Raw genomic sequence first — 14,165 nt, forward strand, 5'->3', positions numbered from 1 at the left:
GTCTTTACATCAGCAGCTTCTGGAGGAGCTTCACATATAGATGGACAGCATGTGAGCAGATGAACTACAGGACAGCATCACTACTCGGATTTGCTTCCTGTTCTAAAGTGATAAAAGCTTCATGCAAAATCTCGTTTTTTAAAAATGACTGCTGATTGAGTGTGAGAATGTGCAAATTGTTAGAAATGTTCTGAAAAACTGGGACTCTGCTTTTAAAATCAGGCACACAGTTGTAAAGCATTGTTATATGGATGTAAAAAGAGAAAAACCATCTAACCTGTTTAAATACACTTTGCTCTTAATTTGTGTAAATCTTGCTTTTTTTTTTTTGGTCACGTCTCTTCATATTATCTAAACTGAGCACAATGCAAAAGTAATGTCACTGAGTGAGTTTGGTACGATTTTTTTCAGACACCATGCACGCATGGTTCTTTAAAATCCAATCAGCAGCAGCAGCAGCCACTCCTCGGCCAACCATCCACCTGTGAATCAGTGACGCTCCATGCATAGTAAACAGGACTGTTAAAGGGACATTCCCTCTTTCTTAGATCCAGAATTCCAAAATGTTTCTGCGAGAATCGGGGGGTCTGTGAGGGCAGGTTGCCAGGGAATACGCATGGGGCCAGACAGCCCGCTTGTTTGCAACACAACAAGGTCCCTTCACGCAATTCGGCACGCTCCAGTGGAGCCGCTTGTCCCCGCCCCTCCCTGCCGGACAGCATCCCTCCTCCTGCGCTCCTCACACGCTGCGTGATCCTCATCACAAACCGACAGTGGAAGCTCCTCTCAGCCCATGAAGTAGTTGAAGTAGTAGTGAGCCGGAGGGGGGGAGGCTGCTCGGCTTCTTCAAGTCCTTTTTTTTCTTTTCTCCTTGTTCTTTTGATTTGATTTTTATTTTATTTTTTTTTGTCTTGAATGGAGTCACCTTCTTTTCCGCGGAACACCGCTTCATCCCTCCGCGGTAAGTGTTTCCGACGCTGAGAGGACTCTATTGTCTGTTGCTGAGGCAAGTTGGGACCTGGAGTCGGATCCGATCCGGTTTAATGAAGTGACATTTAGGGGATTCGAACGCGTTTCTTGACCGATCTCACGAGGATGCGCCGAAATGTTTGGATTGTTGCAGGCATGGGAGGTGGAGGAATATCGGTATTTGACAAACACCTGTCTCCTTACCAGCAACAGTCAATGACCACCTTCCTATTTGCGCTCGTCTAGAAATAGTCCCTGAAGGCATCATCTTGCCTCAGCCCCGCTCGGCCTCTAATTAACAACAACATGGCTGGGATTTGTTAACGTGTCGCCTCGGTTGCTGAGCAAAATGTGCTTTCAGTCCAGCAAGGAGAAGAAAAAAAAAATGTGGCCCGTCTCCCCGCCCCCCAACACCAGAGGCTGGCCATGTCTCCTCCAGCAGCTCTCATGTAGTCGTGCAGGGCGCAGTTCAAGCCTCTCACATCGCTGGGAAATGGGGTTCTCGAGCTCCTGAGACGCCCTTACGGTCATCGTGGGGTAATCTCGAAACGAATTCAGTATTGCATGTGTTAGCCCATCGTGGTTTCCTCTTTTCTTTTTCTTTTTGTCCTTTTATTCCCACTGCAGTGCTGTGGATTTACTGGTTTTAGCTTGAGGGGAAAAAGCTGGAGATAATGTACAGATTAATCAAACTGAAAACCTGTCAGATGTTCTGTCATTTTTTAGCACTTTAAAAAAAAGATAAATCCTGAACTGGTATCATATATGATCAAAATGCTTGCATATTCCTCCATATTTTCATATAGTGCAAGCAGTACAGACACCATCTGCTTCTGTTGAGTCATCTACATGGGGATTGTATGCTTTGTGTGCTTAAAACTGTCACAGATGAAACCATTTTTGCTTTTTTATTTGCTGCTCTTAACTGGGATTTGTATTGAACCCCTCTTTGCCTCCCTTGACTGAGCACTGAAGATGATAAATCATCACCCACCCAGAGCAGATATAGGTGCATACAGTATTTCTACTAGCGGTTTTTGCTGGTGGAACTTGAGGAAATGTGCATTTTGCTGCAAGTGTTTATATTTACAGGTATGTGTATTGTTATCCCCGCAGGCCAGCAAGGCAATTGTTATTATTCAGCAGACAGATGGCAGGTGGCTGGACATCAGGTGAGCAGTTCCCTGGCTGTCAGCAGGATCTGGTGGATAAGAGACACCTTTTGGAATCTGGCCACAAAGTGCACCGGTGTGCACTTGAGATTGTATGTCTCTATGTTTTTATTGCTTTATATTAAGCACCTGTACCTGCCTTAAATCACTGGATTCACTATTCTCATTTCTCATAATGTCATTTCAGGGCACTATGTGGAAGAAAAGTCCACATCATAAATCCAGTTCAGATCCAGATTAAATGCAATTACAGTCAATTCAGTTATTCTTATTATAATACAATACATTCACAATACAGTACATTATAAAACACCATTTAGTAAAAGATATCTGTCTTAGGAAGCCAGGAGATTGTGTCTAATCTTCACTTTGTCAAAATTCCCCATCCTGAATAGCACAGAGGCAACCATGGAAAGGAACAACACCCTTTTAACAGGAAGAAACCTCCAACAGAACCAGCCTCAGGATGACTGGCCAGGACAGGAAAGAGACACAGACAAACACAGGGCAATTTGGAGTTTTTGAAATCTTTGCCTGGTTTGGTTTATAGTAATGTTATGCAAAGCTCTTTATCTCTGTCCAGATTTTAAACAGCTCTGCAAGCAGGCAAGCTTTTATAGCAGAAATATGCTCTTCTTATCATGACTAATCTAAAGAACATAAAGGGGGCTGCATAGAGGCACATGTTGAGGTTTGTAAAAATGAAATTCAGTTCTTGTGGCATGTTTTGCTTGGTGATAAATCAGAACACACAAGTGAAATGTTAGCTGCATCCTCATCCTATAAGTTACTGCCTATTGAAATCAAATACACCATTGTTTCCTCCTACTTACATTCCTTGATTCCCTCATCTGGCTGTGTAATTGTGCACTTAAAACAAGGGTAAAACATCATTGTATAGTGTTACACAAAACATAATTATGGGGGTACACCAGTGATGCCTTACATTGTTTTAAAAAAAAAAAACCCAGATAAACACATTGCAGTGAAGCTGCAGGAAAGAGTGACCTTTGAACCTGTGTGTGATAGCTCTGTTACTCCAATTCAATAGGACTGTTTATTGATTACATGCACTTACGCACACACACACACACACACACATAGACACATACATACATAGTACATACACAGGCTGCACAAACTCACCTTTTCCACAGACCACTGCTAGCAGGAATTTGATTACAACTATCAGTGGGGAGCAGTGTTATTAGTGCGTTGAGGGTGTCTTGATTTGGTAATAGATCTGTCACTGTGATGCCTCTTGGGAATGATTGGCCCTAGTGGATGAGATAATGCCTGCCTCTGGAGATGCAGTGACCCAGCCTTTATCTGTGAACGCTGATACATACAGGTGATAAGTGTCATAGGGGGAATGGTAGAATGTTAATGCCTGCGACTCTTCATGGATGTTAATTTATCATATTTTGTATTGTGTGCAATTATAGTCAAATATTTAGATGCACCTTCTCATTCATTGTAAAATTATTTATTAAATATTAGAAATAAGCAGTTTTGATTTTAGTATACGTTTTAATTTATGATAATTGATAGTTACAATTTTACATAAGAAAATTGTAACTGTTGGCTAGGTATGGGCCTTTTAAGCAAAAGCTCTCTTCAAATATATTAATGATTATTCCATTTTTCTTTGAGTATTCAACCCCCTCGTCCTGTTTTGTTCCCCATGTGCGCTTAGTTTGTCCTTTACTCATGCAGGGCTAATTAACATAGCATAACGAGTGTCAGCACAGCAGCAAACTGCTTAAAAGCGGAGAAAGCAGTCTTAACAAGCACTAATCACAACAACTCCTCTAATTTAGGACCATTACCTTTTTCATGTTTCACTTGTCCACAAGGTTGAAATAAAGACTTTTGGTGAATTAAACTTTACTCACCCTGAATTCTTTCAGCTGAAAAACTCTAATTAAACAGAGGCTTCAGGTACAGAGACATGTGTTGCTGCTAATCCTGCTAGCTGGGGATCTTTATATTCCTTCCTTTTCACCAATTCATTGAATCAGCGTGGACAGAGATGCCCATATTCTAATCTGTGGCCACAGTTTTCACATTTTAGTCTTTTCAAACAAACTGCGTAGACAAAAACAGCTGCTGGGATGCTCTAAGTTGTTTGTTAAAAAAAAAATCCAGAAGCTGGGAAGGGAGTCAGAGCATTATTTGTGATGTTAGAGATACATTATATCAAAAATTTAAAAACTATCAAAATTTTTTGCGATGTCAATGTGCTCAGTCTTACAAAGGACTGCCTGGAATGGACTTTAACATAGGCTATTATCATCCTACTGCCATGCGTATTGCCAATTTGACCAATCTAACAATAGGACAGAAAGATAGAAATTAGTAAAGTGTAGGTTTATCCCAACTAATACCATTATTGCAATATTAAAAAATAAAATCTGTACCACATACTTTTCAGATATCATGCAGCCCTTGTGAAAAACTGACGACATATGAAGGTGTGTTTTTGTGTGGTTCCTCTGATTCTGCGCGTTGTCATTGTGCAGGTGCCACTTAGCACATGATGTGAACTGTTGTTCACCTTATGCATGTAAATTTCATTGGCATACTACTGGGTTTGTCTGAGGCTGAGCAGCAGGTAAAGCTGACAAGAATACTGTTAGAATATGGAGAGGTCTCGGCAGAGAGATTTTCTTTATTTTCAGTCGAGTCAGGAGGATGGTGGATGCTGTTGTGATGGTTCTGAAATAGCTGAACACTCAGAGATCAAGAGACCATTTGATCTAATTATAGACCAAAATCTGGAGATGTTACAAGGCAGTATGAGAAAGGAAAAACTTGCATTGTATCACTGAGCATTTAAAACATGGAGAGAAAACACATGAAGCACTCTTGGGACTGGGATGCATTTTCCCTAATTAGAAGCATACATTCATACATATGCAATAAGACTTGAGACATTATTTACTGATGACATTTGTTTGAATGTAAAGCAACAACTACCACTCCAACTGCATCAGTTGACTCCCTAAATGTAAACTGCTCTGTTTTGCACATGTAAGGTAGAAAAGAAACATGGTACTACAAAATCTAAATAAAATACCAGTCAATCCAGATGGTATTCCAAAAAAATACAAAAAAAGAGCTGAAATATTTTTTAAGTTGACAGATTAGCCTAATTTATTTATCATTTTCAAGTAGGACATAAATAAATTTGACTGAAAAATGAGGCTGAGACATGACCATTGACAGATTATAGACTGTGTCCTCCAGGGAGTAAACACGAGACCTTCCACCCCTTTTATTCTGAAGAATGACATTCCTTTGTTGTAGACAACGTGTGTCTCTTCAGTTTTTGTCAATTTTTCAAGTTGAGTCTTATTGTTGTTCTTTTGTTTTTTTGACATTTAGCACCGTTTTGCATTGTTATTTCTTATCTTTTCAGTTGTTTTCCATTGGTTCAGTATTGTTTTGAAAGCAAATGATTTTTCTAGCCATTTCAAACTGGTGCTTTTTTCTGACTGCTTTGGTTGCTGTTACACTACTAAATGAGCTTGTGGATATAAAAAAATGTAATAAAAATGATGTTGCAAATAAAGCAAAATTAGTATGAAAGACAATTAGTACTTATTTGAAGACTAAAACATATTTAGGAAACATTTATTGTTTGCATATAGCAACCAAACAAATAGTGAGATAGTGGTAATATATGCTATTTTGCATTTGTTTTGTATTTTATTGCATCAATTGAGATTTTATTTACAGCATTTTTGTGATATACAACAGTTGTTTCTTTGAATTCCATGTCTTGTATTTTAAGTTGAAATTGAATTAAAAATAGTATTCCATAAAAGAATGCATACTTCCTGCTGCCTTATACTCTAAAGTTTTAAATCTTACATAAACTCTTAGTGCTTGGATTATAATTCGAGGATGACTTTCAGCTACTACCACACTAAATTGTAGCTCAATATCTGTAAAAGTGGCAGAGATATATATATTTTTGTGTTTGCTAAGGCCAGTCAGTTGTGGTGGCCATCTTGACTCCAAAGGTTAAGGAGTTGTAGAAGTCCATCCTATGATTACATTCTCCAGGTTTCATTAAAATTTCTCCTGTGGTTCATGAGACATTTTGCTAAAGGACAGCTCCACAAACAAGTACACAGACATGGGCAAAAACAAGCCCCAAACTGAAATACCCGCAAAGACGCAGCAAACATCCTTCATCCTCAATTGAAACACCTAGTCAAGCAAGTTTTCCACTTCTCTTTATATTTTTACTATCCCTTGTGTGCTTGTTGTTTTATGTCTTTTGTGTCTTTTTGTTTCTCCTTCTCCTGTCACATCCAGCCTACCTGCTCTGTGTCGATGTTTGGTCTGATGCTTAGCTCCAGGGGGGTTTGGATTGGAGCAATGAGAATAGCCTTTTATGTTAACACCCAGTTATGTGTATGCCCCTGCTTTTTGTGCATATTAGAGAGAGAAAGCTGACAGTGGTGGTTCTTTAAAAGACCGTAAAATGGATGGCTCTGACCGTTCCATCCCTGGATGATATGACTTTGGTTTTCTCAGGAGTTGGCTTTGTGAACAAAGCAGTATAAATGACTTTACAGTCCTTTTTTTTTCCAGGGAACACTTTTAAGAACACTACAAGGGAGGATGGAAAACTATTTATAGTAACAAAGATGCTCTGTTGGCAACAGTCTTGGCTGTGGGACTTCTCTGTTTCTGTCCCTGTTGTGGAGTCAGCAGACAAGGAGGAAGGCAAATTAAGATCTACACAGAAGACGTTTAGTTGTAAAGCAAAAATATGAAGCAGCTGTGCTGTGCATACATATCACTTGACATAAACTGGAGAATTTTATATTGAATTGGGATGTTTTAAAAATGCTTTCTTATAAAATGGTCAAATCCTGTTAACTGTAAAGCATTCAGCCAACTGTCACAGTCCAGATCAGTACTGATTTAATTCTTTTCACTTAATATAGCTTTGTTTTATCATCTTAGCAACATTGATGAAAAAGTTGTTGCTGTGCTCAATGATGATGAGCCAAGATTTTAAGAAGCACAATAAAAAAGATGATTATAATTGCAGCAAAATGAAGAAACGGCTCATTGCTGTTGCCATCAGAAACCTGAAATTTACCCCATAGATGTAATAAATAAAAAAAATAAAGTAGTCATCTTGATTTGTTTCCATAAATATAGACCTTATATTTTTTCTGCACTCCTAAAATTGATGCCACTGACAAAACCTTCACAGCATATTGTGCCAACTTCTATTTGATTCTAATAAAAATAGAAAAACTTCAGCAGGGTGTATTAGGAGGGTATTACTGTAAACTTGTGCTGCTTCATCCTGAACTGAGTTTTAAGCAGCTGAAGAGCAATTTGTCTTCAGGCTTGGCAAACAGAAGAAGGTAGAGAAAAAAAAAAAAGATTAACTTTAAATGTTAACGGCTTGGTGTGTAAATGAGGATTTCTTTGCAAACAAGTTTAAGGTGTGTTATTAGGTGGCAACATTTTATTGAATTTATCATTACAGGTTTGGTAATAGTCTCTTCTGTTAAAACCTGACAACATTATAGATCTTTGATGATCTAATCATAAGCTTTTTAATGACAACGCACTAAAGATATTTAAAGGACAACAACATCAGATGTGGTAACAAGTACAGGTGGTTGAAGTCATTGGCGATATTAAAGAACCACCCACAGAGGTGACTTGCCTTCAAGTAGGTAAGAGGCTTTGGACTTGGACTTTTTCCTTTATTTTCCAAAACATTTGGCGACACAATGGCCCTGTTCAGACCTGGCACAATATACACGTCTCAGGTGATTTGATTCCATGTGGAAAGTTTTGATTGCGCATGTTCACACCTGGCAGTTAAACGTTTTTGCAGTCAGGTATCAATTTCCTGTTCTGTATGCAGATACACATTCAGCCGTGTCACATTGTGAGCTGTCAGTGAGCAACAAATAGGACATCCGCAGGTCTGCAGATGTTTCTGTAAAAATTACAATACAATCAGACATATGATTTATATAATTACTTTGACATTAATACTATTCAGCCATGTTTTCATGGCTATCTCTTGATGAGCTCAGTTATGTAGCAGATGCAATATGGGAGAAATATTATTAGTGATTTGTGACTTTACAGAGCTCAGTGTTAGATCAAAGACTGACAGTTTTAACCTGCGGTAAAAATCCACTGCAGTGAAACAGTGTGCTGACAGCTGTCAGCTGTTTTACACAGCTTCACTTGAATGTAACATCAGAGCTGTTTAATTAGGTGAATATAATTCAGCATAATGCTATTGTTGTTCTGTGACTGACACAGCACATTATAGCTTACAGTGACCAATCAGCTCTGAAACAATCAGAAAAAACATGAAACTAAAAAGAAACTCACCACACTGTGTACTGGTAATCCACTTTATTAATAAAAGTAATAAAATACAGACAAAACAGTTTTTTAACCCCTTAGTCCCTAGGCCTTTTTTTTTTAAAGAAATATGCTTCAAAAAAACATGCCGCCAGTACAGGGTCCACTAATGATGTAGGGGTTGAACATTTAGCCGACGAAAACAAAACAAGCAAAAAAGGCTGAACCATCAGAATACTCCCAAGGATAGCTGATTAATTTTCTTTAATTACCCGGCAGCTGAACACCATTTAACATTCAGGTAATAACTCTGCTGTTTATGTGGGGGTCATGTCAGCGGTGCAGGATGTTCTACAGTAGGACCTTTTGGCTCAGGGCTAGGGTCAGGGTCTCCTCAGGGTTTAAGGAGTTAGGGCCTTTTGGCTCAGGGCTAGGGTCAGGGTCTCCTCAGGGTTTAAGGGGTTAGGGCCTTTTGGCTCATGGCTAGGGTCAGGGTCTCCTCGGGGTTTAAGAATGGATTGCGTTCAGTCTCCTAAATATATGTGTATAGAAGTGGCCCAGATCACATCAGAATGTGGTTTGCGTAAAAACGTTGTCATTGAGGCTGATTACACGTCTATTTAGGCCTTTAAAAATGCAACTCAAATCCTGAGGTCAGAGTTTTAATTTTAGGGATGCTATCTTTGTAAAGACTTTCTTTATTATTGTCTCAGCAATTACTTTTGACCTTGGTTTGAAATTGCTTTGTATAGTAATATTAAAATATCATGTTAATTGCTGTGGCTCAATTGCAGGAGAAAAGGTCACATCAGGGTCACACAGCAGCATGTGAATATAGGAGGAAATCATTCATTTTTACAATCCCAGCTTCTGACACCTAGTTCTATCATGAACTCTGTCATTGTGACAGGTAATTCCCATTCAGTCAGTCACCAGAGTCTGGCAGAACAACTCAACAAGGAGATCAAGAGATGGTCATTCAGATATGATGTTTGTGGGCTTTATATTTTACTGCTATCTCCTGCTGTCTCGAGGTGGAGTGCAATCACATCTAGACAAAGTCATCACAGCTGAGTGGCTGTGTGGAGGAGATACTGATGAATGCTGACATGTCCTCTGGGCTTCTGCTGTGATGAGCTCCCCTCTGGGAAGATGATCTGATCGCCTTTCTTTTAACTGTAATTAACTGTCTTTTGGAAATTAAAAAATCTCCCTGTTTATATTAGTTTTTTGGGACATGTTTTAAAAATGTTGTGACCTGAGGCACCAGAAAAAGATGAATCTTGTTAAAACCTTACAGTGACTCGGTTCAATTGTTCAGAGCTGTGAGGCTGTTCTGGTGAGTGAGAAATAAATGAGTGTGGTGTAAACTCTTTGACATTGAGCGAAGTTCCCTTAAATTTTCAGATTTCAATCATCTGTCACAGAGCCCACAATGAAATCATTAAGTCACACTGGCTCTTTCCTCGTCAACCTTTTCTTTTCACTGTTGCCCATAGAACAGCACAAAGGAAAATAATAGGTTGCAAGGTTCCTTTAAGTTTTTCTCAAACAGTCTGGAGCAGTGATTCTTAAGCTTTCTATTAGCAGTACCATCTCAGAAACTACTAAGCTCTTTGACAGACATTCAAAAGAGATTAGAACAACTGTCATATCTGACATAAATGAACAAACTGGCTAAACCATCGATCCATTCATTTTCTTTACCCACTTTTCTGTTCAGGGTTGCAGGGAGCTGACTGGTTCCTACTTCAGCAGTCATTGTATGAGAGGCTGGGTACACCCTGGACAGGTCACAGGTTTATCATAGGGCCACAGACAAATGAGACAAACAGCATTTCAAACTCTTACTTACACCTAGTAAATTTGAGATAACTTGACTCTAATTTCCTCACTGTTTTGGACCTTTTGTAGCTCACAGGTCCTACACAGACTTCACTGGTGCTTCTTAATCCAAAGCCAATGAAGTTTGTTAACCATTGTCCACTGTAGTTTCTACAGTTTCTCAAAAACTTGTCTATTGCATATGCCTTTCGAGTTGTTTCCATTTGGAGCCAAGACCACAATAGGCTTTAATCACTTTTTTTTTGACTTTATAAGTTTACAAAATGCATATAGTGGGACACAATCCCAGCTCAACTCTTTAATGTTATTGGTTTCTGTGAAAATCTAAGTTACATACTTGTTGCTATAGCTTCCAAAGGATCTTTCGTGCTTTTGATGAGTCTAGATTTAATAATTTCCGTGGTTTCCAAGCATTTTATTTCTGCAGTGTCTCCTAATAGCATTGATCTGTGTCTGATGTTTTCCTTTGACTCCACCCCCTTGTATGAAGCTGAGGTTTTGTTCAGTCAATTTCAAACATATTTATTGGAACATAAGACAACTCCAAATAACTGTAGGTGTTTCCAGACTTTTGATTGTTACTGTGTGTCAAGTGAATGTATTTCTAATATGTATTTGCAGCTCACTCGCATCTTCTTCATCAAATAAGTTATGAATTGGTTTATTTCTCGTCTCCTGAAATTGTTTTTTTTTTTAAATAGAAAGTGACCACACCGTCCTAGAGTGAGTATTGTTGCCTCTTAGGTCTCTATTTTTACAGAAAGAACTGTATCTCAGAAAGTATTTTGGTCCTTTGGGTGGGTTAAGATCTCACTTGATGCTTGAGCTGCTGCACACTTTGAGATGTTGAGGCCATATAGAAGCCATGGAATTACTGCTGTAGTCCTTGAGATTTTTACAATGTGGAGCTGGGAAGTTTTATTTCCAAGGGTAGGTGAGTCTGGTCTGCAACTGTGATCAAAGGGGGTGGTAGATGTCAAAGTAACAGCCACCTGATTGCTAGCATCAAAGGGTTTCCTGCTAAACTTTGGATTAGACAGATGCTGTTGGTTATTGGCTACATTAATATATTATTTCCTCAGATGTCTTGTGGTTCAAAATAACATTACAGCAACTCACTAACTTTTTTCCCTGCATGAATGTGACAAACGTTCTCAAAAAAAAACAAACAAACAAACAAACAAAAAACCCTCAGGAGCTTGTTTTGCAAATGCCTTTCCTAAGCATCTAAAAGATCAGTTGTGTCTGAGTCACTGTAAGTGATGGTCTTACTTTTTTTACATCACAAACTAACTGACCTCAAGCCTAAACCACTTTCTACCACTTTTTGATACATTTATTTGAACCACACCATTTTAGTTTTCTGAAGCTATCAACTTGTAAAGTATGGTGCTGCAGTGCTTGAAGTGCTTTTATGTCAAGTAAGGTCAAAAATGTTTCATGCACCATTTTATCAGAGAAAATGTACCCTGTGATTTTACTTGGGGCTGGATGTATGGGTGGATAATCAGTGGATCTCAGAGAAACTGAAAGTTAAAACAAATTTGCCACAGACACTGAAGAAATTTACAAGGGTGCAGCTGCATTAGGTGCCTTAGACCTGGCTTGATATACCGTAGTTTGTTATGAGCAGCTGAAATGAGGAATTTTGTATTGAAGTATCATATATAGCAGAGTAAAGTTGATTTATCTCTCCTGACTAGTAGAGTATGAAAAGCCAGAGTGGGAGGAGGCTAAGGATACTTTGATTCATAGTTGAAATGGATTGCATGTATTTCTAGGAGTATTTTTATAGATGTCTTTTTTTTTGGGATGGAAGTTCTTTCAGGCGAACAAATCTTTTCAGGTGGTTGCTTTCAGTTTTAGAGCGCAGCGAGTCTATCCATAAAATAAAAAAAAAACAGTGGTTCAACTTCACCTGACAGCTATCGGCTCAGCTAAAATGTCCTTGAAGAAGAGAGTGAATTTCTTCCAGTTCCTTAGTGACACTGAGTTAAGGTTAACACTGATCTTTCTACAAGGAAAAACAAAGATAAATTGAAATAAGTCATTTTGGGGGAATATATGAGTAGGATCTGTATTATTGTCTCGCATAAAGACATTTGTGTTATTTTTTAACTAGAAGTTTTTTCCACTTCCATTAACAAAGACTTGCTCTGCTGAAACTTAGCAAACTATGATGAGAGCTGTGGAAACTAACTGACAATCAGGTTGTTGGTATCTGATGTCAACTTGAGTAGCTTGGATGGAGTGTTAAATGATTTTGGACAGGCGCTTAGGGACTCATTAGACCTGCCATCATCACGTGCTGACTGAGTCTGACGACTGAAGGAGATTGAAGTGTTTGGTATCAAACTGGAATATGTGTTTGGAAACTTTGCACAAGGTTTTCAGTTAGCTGAAGTAACATTTTATTCTGGTTTACGTTTGTTTAAATGACTGATAAAAGTGTGGCTAATTCTTCTACCACAAATAAACCATCTTCTTGACACAAAAACATAGAAGTTATGACTTCACTGATTTGTAGCTTGGCTTTTGTAACAAACACAGAAACCTTTTTTCAAGAGACAAAGTAGTTTGACTGTTACCTGGACTAACATTTGGTGATGTGACTGTTTGAAAGCTGCTTTAAGAATTCTGGGGCCTTCATGAAAATGAACTGATACCCAGATTCAGCAGAATGCTAGATAATTGGACAGCTTCACAGTACAGTGTGAGAATGATCCCAATTATACTCCAAAAACAGGAGGTTCTGAAGATAAACAGCAAACAGCAAACAACAAATAAGAACTGCAGCAGTAAAGACCTAAGAAAGCAACACAAAGGATAAACTCTACCATTTAGTTAAATCGGAGTTCATGACTTAAAGCAATGATTGTTCGACAGGGGCTCCTAACAGCCTTATAAAGCTGAATGTGATATTTATAATTCTATAGAAATCCCAGACAAAAAAAAACATTCATACCCTTGCAGTTTTATTATGAATAGTATTAATTTTAAGTTCCTAGGCATTCAGTAATCACATTACTTGCTATATTACTGTAACTTAAATATGAATTGCTAATCAGACTAAGTAACAAAATGTCTTTATCATTCAAACACACCTGGACCTAAATGTATGTAAAAGCCTGTTATGGTACCAGTTTAAATGTATTCATATTAAATGTCTTAGTTAACAGGTTGCATATGATGGTGATGCTCTGATCTAAAATAGGCTAATTGGCATTAAAGCTTCCAAAAATCTGGATGAAAATCTAAGTAAGTAATTTGTTATTTATCTCACTTAGTATATTTAAAATATATATATATATATATATATATATATATATATATATAATATGTTAAAATGTTATGTGGCTGTGATTTTAGGGATTCATTGTACAGTACTTTGGTCAACTCTGGTTGTTTTAAATATGCTTTATAAATAAAGTTGATTTGATAATCATGACACGGTAGGTTCTTGTGTGTGAATTTTGTAGCTTTCAGACCGAAGCTATCGTTATTTCTGGGTGTCTTTGGCTGAAAATGCTAACAGGTTGTGTTACAGTTTCCCTGTATTTCATACAAGTAGCATCTGCTGTGAAATACTTATTGTTTGTATCAAAACAGAGGGGCAAAGACAAAGCGCCCTCTACAGGTTGATCGCTGTTGGGAATCTTGTGGTTGCTTAGTTCTGTTGTAGGTTTTAGAAAGTTTTTTTTATTTTATTTAGTGGCAAAAGGGTCCAGATGAGGTTGATGAGGCACTTTATTCTACTTTTATGGCGTTCATTATTCAGGTCTGCACAGTAAGAAGACAGACGCTCAAATTATGAAT

The 14,165-nt window shown here is 38.1% G+C and overlaps 1 protein-coding gene across 3 annotated transcripts in view; it reads left to right on the forward strand.

Moving 5' to 3' along the window:
- Positions 1–525: 525 nt before the first annotated feature.
- plppr1 (phospholipid phosphatase related 1) overlaps positions 526–14,165 on the forward strand; it is a 43,344-nt gene continuing 29,704 nt past the window's right edge. Inside the window, exons 1-2 of one of the 3 annotated variants that reach the window (XM_025004758.2) lie at positions 537–961; positions 2,086–2,141. The gene's annotated coding sequence lies outside the window, so the exon portion shown is untranslated. Of the gene's footprint in view, positions 962–2,085; positions 2,142–14,165 lie in introns of all 3 variants that reach the window. The other 2 variants (XM_025004759.2, XM_017410663.3) reach the window with 2 other exon arrangements.

Source organism: Kryptolebias marmoratus, linkage group LG14 (assembly GCF_001649575.2).
Source record: "Kryptolebias marmoratus isolate JLee-2015 linkage group LG14, ASM164957v2, whole genome shotgun sequence".
NCBI lineage: Eukaryota > Metazoa > Chordata > Actinopteri > Cyprinodontiformes > Rivulidae > Kryptolebias > Kryptolebias marmoratus.